Here is a 12,827-nt window from a genome sequence, read left to right on the forward strand (position 1 = left end):
TTTGTTTGTATTTTTTGGTATCTTATGTGTGATTATAGGTTTTGTTTGAGTCATCAATCAATCGTACTCATAATGTTTGGCTGCAGTTAATGGCAGTAGAGTAGAAAAACGCTTGGGGAAACAAAATTAGTGGTGCTGATTAATACAACTTATGGAAATGTTTTATGTATTTTACAAAACGCCACAACCCCGGCTCTTTAAATGTCAATGCCTCCGCAGCACAAATGTAAAGTTCATCCATAAAGCTTCCTCACACCCCCCCCCCCCCCACCCCCCACCCCAGCTTATTATGTTATGCTGATATTTATATTTAATTTAATTTACAGTCATTCAGCAGACACTTTTATCCAAAGCGACTTCCAATTAAGATACTTTATTACTCATCGTTTTGCATGCAATTCAAGGCAAATCGCATGCAACTGAAACTTATCTTGCACCCCCTCATATCACACACACACAAACACATGCATTACAGAGGGGGTGCAGGGCAGCCATTATACGGCGCCCATGGAGCAGTTGGGGGCTCGGTGCCTTGCTCACGTGCACCTCGGCAGTGCTCTGGAGGCAAACTGGCAACTCACCAGCTACCAGTCTGCTTACTTGGTCCATACGGTTGAAACCGGCGACCCTCCGGTTCCCAAGCTGAATCCCTATGGACTGAGCTACTGCGGCCCCATATATACAGTATAGATCTTGATTCAGCCGTCAGTAAGTGAGTGTTATTGTTCCTGCGTTGATGTGTGACTTTTAAGTGTTGTCCCTGTCTAAACGTCTTCATGCATTCATTTGATTCCGTGCCGTTTGCTGTGGTGATGATTGTCATAGTGTGGGACATGAAAACATGTGACATTTACTGGACGTGCTCGTTGTCTGCCGTGAAGCGCTAGTATTTCCAATTTAACGGCACTAACGAGATGTGCCAGTGTGCTGATGTTCAGTAGATCTTCTCTCCACTGTACTTGTAATCTCACCAGATCCGCTGCTGAGTCCTTGGAAGGGTTCTTTCTACCTATGTTTTTTTAACTTTGCTGCAATATCGCTGGAAAATAAGCTCCACACGCCACCAACTACTCCAAATCATAGCCTTTATGCTCTCAGGCTGAAGGTGTTGCAGTTGTACTACCTGTCACACAGGAACATGACAGTGTTACAGATGAATTATATATATACAGTGAGAGAAGCTATATGCGAACTCACTGGGATGGGAAACATGTATCAATTACACCTGTTAAGGTGTTTGAGCTAATTGGCGCGTGCAGGCTGATGAACTCTGATCCTCACTATTGAGATAATGGTTCAATAAATGATGTTTTCATGAGGATATGTTCATGTCTGATGCATTTGCCTGTTTAGAAAGCTGTGCTCTTGGTTTTGAATAAGGTGCAAAGCACGCTGAGAATCCTTGTTTTCCTTCCATTTGTATTCATGAAGCTCTGTGGTTGTTTCGGTCATGCTATGTTGTGGGACTTGAAAGCTGATAAACAGTCGGCTTGCCCTCACTGATCCTTCGGCCTTAGTCCCGTGAGGACGCTGTGACTGCTGTCCTGTCACACTGCGCTCACCAGTGGAAAAAACCTACCCTCGTCCAGATGGTAGAATTACATTCGTCTCGGTCTCCCGCCCTTTATTAGGTGTTCGGATGCCCAACTCCCTCAGGGAAAGTGGCAGAAAAGATGGAGGAGAAATCCAAGACGGTAGAGAAACTGATTATGGGTAAAGTGCTGAATCAAGAGAATCTTCTGACATGATGCCTTTTGGCAAAAGATGCCAGTTTATATCGCAACTGAAGTGCTAGATAAACACTTTATGCGTGTGTGTGTGTGTTTGTGGGGGCCTGAACACATCATGTGAGAGCGATGAGCAGGAGCGTGTTGCATATACAAGTCGTCAGTCTTGAGAGAGCAGCCGCACATTCCAGAGCCTGTGAGGAGCAGCAGCATATGATTAGCGTGATTGATATTTGCACTGCGTTGGGAATTTGCCCGCACGTTGACACAACACCAGCACAAACACGACAATTAGTCCCAGCCCGGAGAATTCCGTGATTAAAGTGACCCCGGCCTCGGCGGTCGCCCGCCGTCGCCATGGGAACGAATTGAATGACATGCCCATTGTTGTGGGCTCTTTGTGATGCAGCATCGCTCCCCGGGGGAGTAGGTTAAACCCTGTTGGGGAAATGAAAGCGAAGGGCATTCTAATGCACGTGTAAACTAAACAGCCATTACCCTCTGGCCCCGCCGCGCACTTAAAAACCCCTTTTTGGTTACTTATTTATCTGACACAAGCAAGACGGAGCCGTGGGATTGTTTGTCTCTTGGCCCAAAGCCCTCACAAAAGTCACAAAAGAGGTCAGAGTTTTATTGGTTGTGAGCGCCGTGGAAACCGATCCTCCTCTCTGCCGCTGATTTATTGCTCCCGTGCAAATAAAGTTGGGGACTCGGACAAACAGTCCAGTGGTTTGCCCCCCTCCACACCCACTGTGCTTTGTCCTCTCACGACCACCGGCTATTTATACATCACAGCCACTTTGCCATTATCTCGTCCCTCCAGCCACCTCTGATTTCTCGACTCTTGCCACTCCCGAACACCGATCCCTGATATTTATGCTTATTTTCCGCAGCTTTTGCAGCAGTATAACAGGGAAACTTGCCCCGGGTGCGTGTAAATGCCCGCCGTGCGCTCTCTTCTGGTCCTCCACCACTCTTGATCACTTTCTAAGATGGGCCCGCGTTGCTATGACTACTCGCATGCTTTCCTGCAGGGGAGTGGAGTGGAGTGTCCGTCAGTGACAAAGGAAATGAAAATGTTGGTGAAATGAATGTTTATCATCCGCGCCACTCTTGTTCTGTAAAGGCCAAAGTGTCAGGGTGGTTGCCATAGAGATGGGTCAGGAGCTATATTGAGTCGGAATGCAGAGCGGAGCCCCGTGGCATCTGTTGTTTATCCTCATAAAAGTCAGTGTGACGGTGTTGTTGGCATACAGAGAGAATCGAAGTTCTCTCTGCCAAGGTCATCTCAGGGAGGACCAGGGTCTGGAAAACTTCTCCACACACACATATACACACACACACACACACACACACAGGTACAACGCATCAAAGTACTCAGGTATTCGTGTTTCGTGCTCCCCTTTACCTCTGCTGCTGTGCCTCTCTATGCACACTGATTGTGTTTACGGTAAAAGCTCTGAGATAATATCAGACATTAGTGCTGTTGCCGGGTAAAAAAAACCTTGATTTTGCCTTGATGCTGCTCTTTGTTGCTCAAGGGTGTTAAAAAGAAAAACTTTATCTCAAGTTTTGGAAAATTTTATTTTAAAAGTTTATTTTATTCAAGCAAAATTCTGCAAAATTAGTCATACAAGCGTGCCCACACTTACATCTCCAACTTTTGAAATTTTCAGGATATGTGTAGAAACCCTTAATTCAGTAGAGTTTTGACAAGACACACTCTCATATGCAACGATGATGGAAGTCACATCACACACACACACACACACACACACACACACACACACACACACACACACACACACACACACATACACACACACACACACACACAAACACACACACTCACTTGGAGTGAGTGTTCTGATTTGACACTGCATAAGGGAGCACAGGGAAGTTGTAATTAATAAGCAGTTTGTGTGCACCATCCACATTTGTGTCCTCGCGTCGGAGGGAATGAACGCAGCTTAAATCAGCGTTGGGTTGCATCACCGCTCCATTCTTCATTGTCGGCTCTGTCTCAAGTGGATGTTCGAGGGGTTAAACGGGAACAGATCCCGACCTGCGACGAGAGGAGACACGATTGTTGTCAGCTTGCTTTGTCTGTGTGTGCGTGTGTGCGTGTGTGCGTGTGTGTGTGCGTGTGTGTGTGCGTGTGTGTGTGTGTGTGTGTGTGTGTGTGTGTGTGTGTGTTTTGTGTGTGGGTGTTTGTGCGATGAGGAGTAATGAGTCAGACATAAAGGGGTGAAGAGCAGATTTTAAACTAAGAAGATTGAGGCAGAGAGAATGAAGAGGCTTTGCTGGTCTTTGTTTGTTGACTGATGGAGTGCCAGAGGGCAATTTGAAGGGTGAAATGAGTCATGAGTTGTCACCGTATAGACACACACACATACTCACACAGCTGTATTTCCCTAGAAGATGAATGACTTTGACACATGAATGAGAGGATCATTTCATAGTGGCGCTCAGCTCGTATATTTCTCTTTAATCCCAGCGGCGGCGTCTTCCTCCTCTTCTTCTTCTACTTCTCTCCAGCTGCAGCTCGAGGTGAGAACCTATCTTGACCGAATCCGCTTCGCCCGTTCATCTGCCATTAGTAGTCACGGCAAAATTACCCAACACACACACAGGTGTGAAAGCAGGTGCGGAACTATCTGAGCTCCAAACAGCCTGAGAAGCTTTAATTTGATCAGCGCGAGGATCTAAACACGAGAAACCTCTGTAATCTCCCACAAATGAAACCCTTTATCTATGCAGTGAAATCATTTACCAGGCGCCAATCTGAGCGATATGGTTGAAGAAAACACACACTTTTCAAGATGCGCACAGACGATGAGTGAGGACGAAATTACACCGTGTATATTCTTCTTCTTATCCGACCTTGTGTGAAAGTGCGTGATAGCATCTCGAAAGATAAAACGGCCCTCGACTCGACGCATAGGTTTGGGGGAGGGAAAAAATGGGAATGAAAGAAAGATTAGAGGAGCGATAAGAGACGGAGAGGAAGATTGGACAGAGCGCATAAAAGGTGAAAAGATAAATACGTGCATTTGCGAGACAAAAGGGAGGGACACGGCGGTTTTGTGAAAAGGGAAGAGGAAAAGCAGGAGAGGAATTATGGGGGAGGTAGAGATTGAGGAGAGAGAGAGAGGGACATACAAACAGTATGTAGTTGATGAGTGGAGAGTTGGAAGAAGGGAGAAAATGGAATGCGTCCCCCCTACAAACACACTTCCTAACACTCCTGAGTCACAGTCATTACTGGTGTATGTGTGTGTGCACCGTCCAACCAGGCGTAGACATAAAGCCGTCTCTGTCTGGAGGTGAAACCACATTGTGGGATGCCAGTGGTCTGATTCAAAACCACTGGCAGTGAATAACAAAACATTATTTCTCCCCCTGTGAATGTGTGTGTGTGTGTGTGTGTGAATGCCCTGTCATTGTGTCTTGAATAAGCTGTCGGGAATAATGAGCCCGGCGGTCAGCGGCGGTCCAATGCGACCGAAAGCTTGAAGTTGCAGGAGTTCACGTTCGACGGATAGTTTGTTGTGGAATATTAACCCGGGTTAGTAAAGCTGGATACGGGTGGAGACAGGTGCCCCCCCCACCCGGGAGACCAGGTTGCCCCCGAAGACGACGGTAGACGGTAATTCTAGAGGTGTCGCCAGCAGCAGACGTCCCTCTACGTCAGCTCTGATTATATAGGTTCATGAAACCAGAGCGTGTCTCTATTGTAAATCCATCTTTGACTCTCTTGTGTTGCACTCTCTTCCCCCACTCTGGAGAACATTCAAGAGTTCCGCCAGCTATCCTCGTCTCTACCCCTTCTTACTCCTCTGTACTGTCCCTGTGGGACCCAAACGAGGAGGAGGAGGGAGGGGAGCGTTTCACGAAGCTCAGTTCTTCTAAACGGACGTGTACAAACAATTGACTGCCCGAGTTCTCTATTTCCTCTACTGAGACGTACGGATTAGACCAGCGGCGCTTAATTCCGTCTTCTCCTCTCTCCCTGCTCCACACACATCTCATTAGGTAACACTTCCCAGAACTCGAATGCCTAAACGGAGGAGATGCAGATCTGTCTCAAGTGGAGGTCTTCTATAGCTGAGAGAATGGCGTCCAGCACAATAAGCGGAGCAGAGCAGTGTCTTGCAGAACGATTAATTTTTCTCATTTCTTTCTTCAGTTTCGTTCTCATGCAGATCTGTTCTGGCACAAATGCGTCGGGTCTCAGGAGGTCACCAGGGCGGCTTGAGCGGCACTGAAGGGAAATTGTCTCCTTTCACTAACTTGGAGATCCTCTTTGGTTGACCGGGCCTGACCTCCCCACCCCGTCTGACCCTGACCTCTAGCCCTTACCGCCAGCCTTGCAAATGAATATGATTTTTCAACGCCTCGCACAGTCTTTACAGTTTTTTACTCGCGATTTTCCCCGACGGCGGCGGCGAGTGAAGCGAGCATGCCCCGACGCTCTGATACAATAGGTATAAAGTGGACCGAAATAAACTCGGGCAGAACAAACGTTCAGATGAAGCCGATTCCACCGCGGAGCGCTTTCTTCCCTGTTTTGGCTGCAAAGTACTGTTGGAACTCCCACGCAGAGGATGCATTTCTTCTGGACTCTCGCTTTGTTGCAGCGTTCTTGTTGCCCCCCCAGACCCCTGCCCTCCTTGAAGCACGGCCCTGTGGCGCCCTGAACTATATTGTTCACCCCCCCCACCACCAAGACTTTTATTAGGAGAAGAACTCCCTGCACACACAGATACTCCGTTAAGGCTGATGTCTTTTTTTATTGACTTTTACAAGGACACACAGCAACACAACACAATAAGGAAATGGCCAGAGGAAACCGAAGAACGCTTTTATACTCGCGAGATAATCGTGGGAGTAGCGTCTTTGTATGCTGACGTTATAGAAAAACGCTCTAAAACGCCAACTAACAGATGCGGACGAGCTCGGCAACAAGTAAACACAATGTACAAAGGGAAGCAGAAAGACTTAATGGAACGCCGTTGTTGAAGCGGAGCGAAATCTCACCGCAGTAAACTGTAACCCGACAAAAGTGTGTGTGTGTGTGTGTGTGTGGGAGGATTCTCATTTCACGATATCGTAAACTGTACAATTTCTACCAAACAAGCGTGATTCTTTTTTTTTGCGAGGGTCGATAATGACAAAGCGGCAGACTGATGGAGGCTGTTTTGAAGATGATTCTCCTTGGATAAGAGCATAATAGGATAGAATCATATCAAAAACGAGCTCTTGAGAGGCTCCTGAATTCCTCCTTTGTCCGCATGGTGAAACCCGTGTCATAGTTTTGCAGCGCAGGTGGGCACAAACGACTGCACGAGCTAATTGGCAGGGAACAGTGGTGACGGCCTTGAACACCCCAAAGGCAGATTTGGCAGGTCTGCACACACACCTCCTCCACACACAATGACATTGTCATCAGTGCAGCTCCGCACCCACGCTCCCCCCCCCCCCTCCTCTTCCAGCGCCCTATACCTTCCCAATTAATACTTCCACATAACATGGAATATCCGCTTTAGCCGCCTTCCGTCTCTGCCAGCATCACTGGTGTTACCTGAAGTAATCACAGTAATTGTCAGGTTACGAGCTCATTATTTCATATTCCTTGATTCTCGATCCCGCCGCGCCAATCGGTTGACATTCCGACATCACTGCGTGCGACCCAGTTCCTCAGACAGAATTATACAGTTTCCGGAGAGCGACGGCAGTAAAAGCCAAGTGTTGGCGAAATAAAAGAAGGCGGCGGCGCAAATGGCCTTTAATGAAGGCGTATAATAGCCGGATCAGTCACTCACGGGGGCCGTCTGACGGCAGATTGCAGCGAAGAAGGTAAAGGCTGTGAATTGCAGGGTGTTGTGTCAATATTTGCCTGCCTTGGTTTGGAAAAGTGGCGCTGGTGTGACGCAAGGATTACAAAAATCATATTGTTTCTGCCTCGGTCGGGCGACGTAATTGCGTGTCTGGCTCCGGCCATTATGCTCTCTCACCCTAATTACCTGTTTTTCTTTGACTGTCTCTGTCTCCTTCTCTCTTTCACTCTCTGACACTCACTCACACACACTCACTCACACATACTCACACACACAGGCGCTTGGTGGCGTACACAACACCACGGAATGATTAATGCAGTTGTACTCGAATCAACCCAGATGTCTCGTCCCCCTGAGAGGAGCGAGCTCTTAACACGTGTTCCAGATCTCCGCAAGTTGACTAAGGAAAAGCAGAGAGCAGCAGATGGATATGTGGGATAATAATAGAGGCTAAGGATTGACACGCAGGCTCTCAGGAGTGGGGGAGAGGGGTAGTTAAGACGCAAGAATTGGAGATATTGGAGCCCGAGCTCACCTGGAGGCCACATGTGGATCACTGCACTCGCCTGTTGGTGTCCCGGGCTGGAAAACTCCCATCGTCATCATTATAGCAAAGGGTGCAGGGGATCATTAAGTCATTATTTATGTTGCTTGCTGCAGTTTTATCACCTCTAGACACACACACACACACACACACACACACACACACACACACACACACGCTTGCAACACAGACGCCCACACTTACAGCCCCAAGAAGAGTAAGTTATTGTTTAAGCTGGTCTACTAGAAAAAGTGCAGACGGCGGCACCGCAGGCCCAGCTGGAGAAACGGGCCGTACGTCTCCTCTCCCCCTCTCCACTTTTTTTCCTCCCGCCCGCGTTCGGCTCATTTACACCCTCGTGTTTCTTTGCGTTGGGCCCCCCGCGTTTCAGCATGGCACACGGTGGCAGCGCCGCACGTGCTTGCCGGGAAATTTCCCCTCTAAAAAACGGCAGCAGTTTACCTGATGGGCCTGGATGGAAATCAGTTGAAAGTAGAACAATTTGACCCGCCGCTCACTCAATTTCCCACAACATCTCGTGGCCTGGCAAAGCGTTCTGGCTTGTATGTGTGTCTGAGATGGCTTATTTCAGTCTCTGGCGACGCTCGTGAGGTGCTGGTGTGAATCCACGACAGCAACATAGAGCTTTAATATGTTATAAATGAAATCGGCCTCCGGGCATCTTGAGTTTCCCTTGCTTGCGCTCCCACGTCTTCTTCTTTGGTGTTCCGTAACAGGTGTGTGAATGTACGGATGGATGTGGTCATTCCACTGAGGCGATGGATCATTACAGTTGCGTTATTGCAGTTTACGGGAGAAAATAATAAATAAATGTTTCCGTGGTAATGGAGGCACAGTGGGTGGGAATGTTGGGGAGAAATGGAAAAAAACTCTCTCTCTTTCTCTCTCTCTTCTCCTGCATCGCCCTCCTTTGTTCATCTATTCCTCATTACAAACCCACTCTCCAGAAATCCGAGCCGAGATGACCCCCAAACACCTCCTCTCAGTGTCCTAACTCTCCCTTCGTCTCGCTCGGCCTCGCTCACCTTTTCTCTTATTACACATTTGAGAGCTTTTCACTGCGAGTCTGCATTATTCCATGTATTATCTGTTCTTCTGAGTGGAGAAGCCAATACCCTGTTGGATTCATTGGCTGAGATGCATGCACATAAATATCTACACACACACAGACACACACACTCTCTCACTTGTAGACATGCATGCGTGCACACAGACAGTAACAACTCGTTTGCGCCCAAAACTCCACTTTCATATATATATGTGTACACACGCACTCGCATGCAAACACGCCATCAGGCAAACTTGCCAGAGTGTGAAGTTGGAGCGTAATCTCAGTGAGGTCATGCACACACACACACACACACACACACACACACACACACACACACACACACACACTTAAATCTGTTCTGTCATGCAACTGACTGCACACATTTCAAACAGGAACTGTAGCTGTGACGGTTGGCGTGGAGCTTCTGTGAATGAACAGAGTTTGGAGTGAACTGAAGGGTGTCAGAAGGTGTTGTTGGGCACAGGCGGAGGACAGAGGGACGTTGGAGTTCTTCTGTCCGCGTTGCCATGGTCATTTTGTCAGATGTAAAAGCATGAAAATGAGATAGAATTAGCTTCAGATGATGGCTTAAAAAGGGACTGTGATGCCTGTTCAATCAGCTGATCTTGAAAGCTGTTTGATTGACATGTACCAAAAGTACTGCAGTATCACACAATGGTGCGTACTGCATGAATGTCCTGCATGTAAACACAGAGACATACTGCTCGTCCAGGGCAGGGACACAGAGTGCGGTTATAAAGATACACAAGGAAATGCAGGTGCGAGTGATCACAGCACGCCGCAGTTGAGCGCAGGAGGTGAACATGAAGTGATACAAGTGGATCAGGTCCACACACACATGTGCATACACACGTGCACTCAGCTGTTTGTTTTTTTTACCAGTAATGGATACATTTGGGTGAGGTAGACTGCTGCAGACACAAACACACACACACACACACACACACGGCCCGCGAGGAGCGACACACTTGCTTACACACACAAACACACAGTCGTGCAACATCTGTTTTTGGCCTACAGTGGAGCCCAGATGGAGGGAAGGAGAGGGGTGGGTGGGGGAGGGCACACAGTGAACAGCAGAGGATCCTTGAGTTCGACTCCCGGGGATTGAAAGCCGTGCAGGTTGTTAACCACGGCCCAAACCTGTAATTGTTCTCATAATGGCTCAGGAAGATGCCGCCAAATGAATACATGCTGTCATTTCGGGAGATTTAGGTGTGTGTGTGTGTGTGTGTGTGTGTGTGTGTGTTTGTGTTTGTGTGTGTGTGTGGGGGTGGGCGACCTGTCCTCTCATGTTTGTTCAGTTTGAGGAGCAGAAAGCTAAATAAAGAACGCGGGATTAAAACGTTGGCGTTGAAGAGCAGCGGACGGAGAGCTTTGATGTGGAGCCATCAAAGGCTCGGGGCGATGCGGTTCAAGGGTCAGAGGTTCACAGGGTCAACACTTCTCCTCTGCACGTTCGCCCACCGACCCCTCAGGCGCGTCTGCACATCTTCATCAGTCTCATTCGAGGCAAATTAGGAGGCTTTGTTTGCTTCTGAGGTGGAACTTTACTTCTTTCTTTGTTTCTTACTTTAAAGTGTGTCTGTGTGTGTGGATGTGTGTGGGTGTATGTGTGTGAGGCTTCATTCATGTCGGTTTGTCCTTGTGTGTGTCTGTGTGATTGCACAGTAACAGCCTGTACCTGCCTAATCAAGTTAGTCTTGTAGCCTGCAGCGATGGAAGGTTGAGAGTGTTAACACACCCGCACACACATGCACACACTACAGCTTCTCACTTTTATCAGAAATCCCCCCCCCCAGCCCCCTGTCTCGCCACACACACTCATTAAACCTCAGACAATTAAGCCTGAAACCACACACGCACACACGCTCAAACACTCTTGCTGTTCTATACCTGCTGACACATGCATTCTTAAAACAATTACTGAGCATCTCCTCTCCTCCTGCACAGACAGAGTGTGTTTTCAGCTCATCCGGCCTTTGTGGCTTCACCCAGACGGCAGAATGTCAAAGATCTGTGATACGTGGAAATGTACAGCTTAGTGAATGTTTGATATACACACACACGCACGCGCGCCGTGTTTTGCTTTCTTCCTCATCTTCAAAGTGATTTTCTATTTGCTACATCCTCATTCAGGCCAATTAGAGGGAATTTAGGCCAATTAGAGGAAGAGTTGCAATTAGTTATAATGTATTCAGACGCTCACAAATGTCATACATGGCAGCTGAGACAAGAGCTGTGAAGTGTGTGTGAGTGTGTGTCAATGTGTGTGTCAGAGACTGAATCCTCTGTAAAAACATCTTATAATATCGCTTTCTAATACATTGTGCGACATTTCTGTGGACTTAACATCTGCTGACACCTGGGGCTCCACTTGATGTTATTTGCCGTCCCTCCATTATCTGTCGCTCTCCGCCGCGACTACAAAGTGGAAACAAACGCCTGCGTAAATAATAAATGTTTGGCAGCTCAGGCGCCCAAGCAATTTAGATGAAGGGGGGGGGTTGGGGAGACGGGCGGGAAAGACAGGATGTTTATCTCATCCTCTGCGGTGTAATAAAGCAAATTTGAAAATGTCTGATGTGGCCCACTGACAAAGCACTGTGACCATAATTAAAACTGTGTGTGTGTGTGTCTCGCTCGCTGTCTGCCCACCCGCTGATGATGTTGACGACGATACACTGGCAGAGCACATTAACCGTCCCGTCCACGTTGTCTGTCTGGGGTCACATGCTTTTAAGGAGGACAGGGTGTCTGTTGATCAAAGACGGAGACGACGCTTTAGTAAGACGTGATTATCATCAATGGCCAACCTGCTTGTTCTCAAGCTCCTCAGATGTTTGATGTCTCCTCTCGTCTCATGTCATCGTCAACAAAGTATGGAAGCTTCTCCCATGCGACACACACACACATCACCACCAAACTTAGCGCTTTCCTTGACCTTCCTGTTTGGCAGAGGGAATCGTACCTGCACACAAATGCTCGGCGGCGAGGTCACGTGTTGGTTAATGAGTGCACAAAGGACAAACTGGTCGTTATTTACATAATGATGAAAACAAAACAAAAGTGTGTGTGTGTGTGTGTGTGTGCGTGTGTGTGCGTGTGTGTGTGAAGCAACAAGCTACTTTGCCATCATATTAAGCGGCAAAATTACCGTCCTCCAGTATAATTACATGCTTAAAGTCACGTCTAAGCGTATTTACATCAAAGTATTTAGCTTATCTGGTGTTTTTAATACAAATACAAGTTGTACACATTTTTACCATGGCGCAACGTTCCAATACAAAGCAAATGATGACCTTTGTAACTTGACTAGTAGTGAATTCATGAGGGAGCTGCAGCGTATAGATCTGCTGTCCTCCCTCTACATTTCATATTTGTTCTTTTTACTGCGTCGTATTGATCCGATTATTTACTTGCAGTATCAGACGTTTACTTAAATGAGACAAACCCGTCCGATTCTGCTCCCCCGATTTACCACAGCACATGTTGGAGCTCGTCTCAGGGGCTTTAAAGAGGGAAAGAGAAGAAGAAGAAGAAGAAGGCTTAAATACATGAATAATTTAGAGTGAATATTTTGGAGATTTTTTTTATCACTTCATTCTAGATTTGCTTTTAAA

The 12,827-nt window shown here is 47.4% G+C and overlaps 1 protein-coding gene across 1 annotated transcript in view; it reads left to right on the forward strand.

The window, feature by feature from the left end:
• Positions 1 to 12,827, forward strand: part of sema5a (sema domain, seven thrombospondin repeats (type 1 and type 1-like), transmembrane domain (TM) and short cytoplasmic domain, (semaphorin) 5A) — a 111,298-nt gene that overhangs the window by 13,048 nt on the left and 85,423 nt on the right. The gene's annotated exons all lie outside the window — the stretch shown is intronic.

Source organism: Genypterus blacodes, unplaced genomic scaffold, assembly GCF_046128005.1.
Source record: "Genypterus blacodes isolate CSIRO-AG114 ecotype Tasmania unplaced genomic scaffold, CSIRO-AGI_Gbla_v1 ptg000076l_1, whole genome shotgun sequence".
NCBI classification, from domain to species: domain Eukaryota; kingdom Metazoa; phylum Chordata; class Actinopteri; order Ophidiiformes; family Ophidiidae; genus Genypterus; species Genypterus blacodes.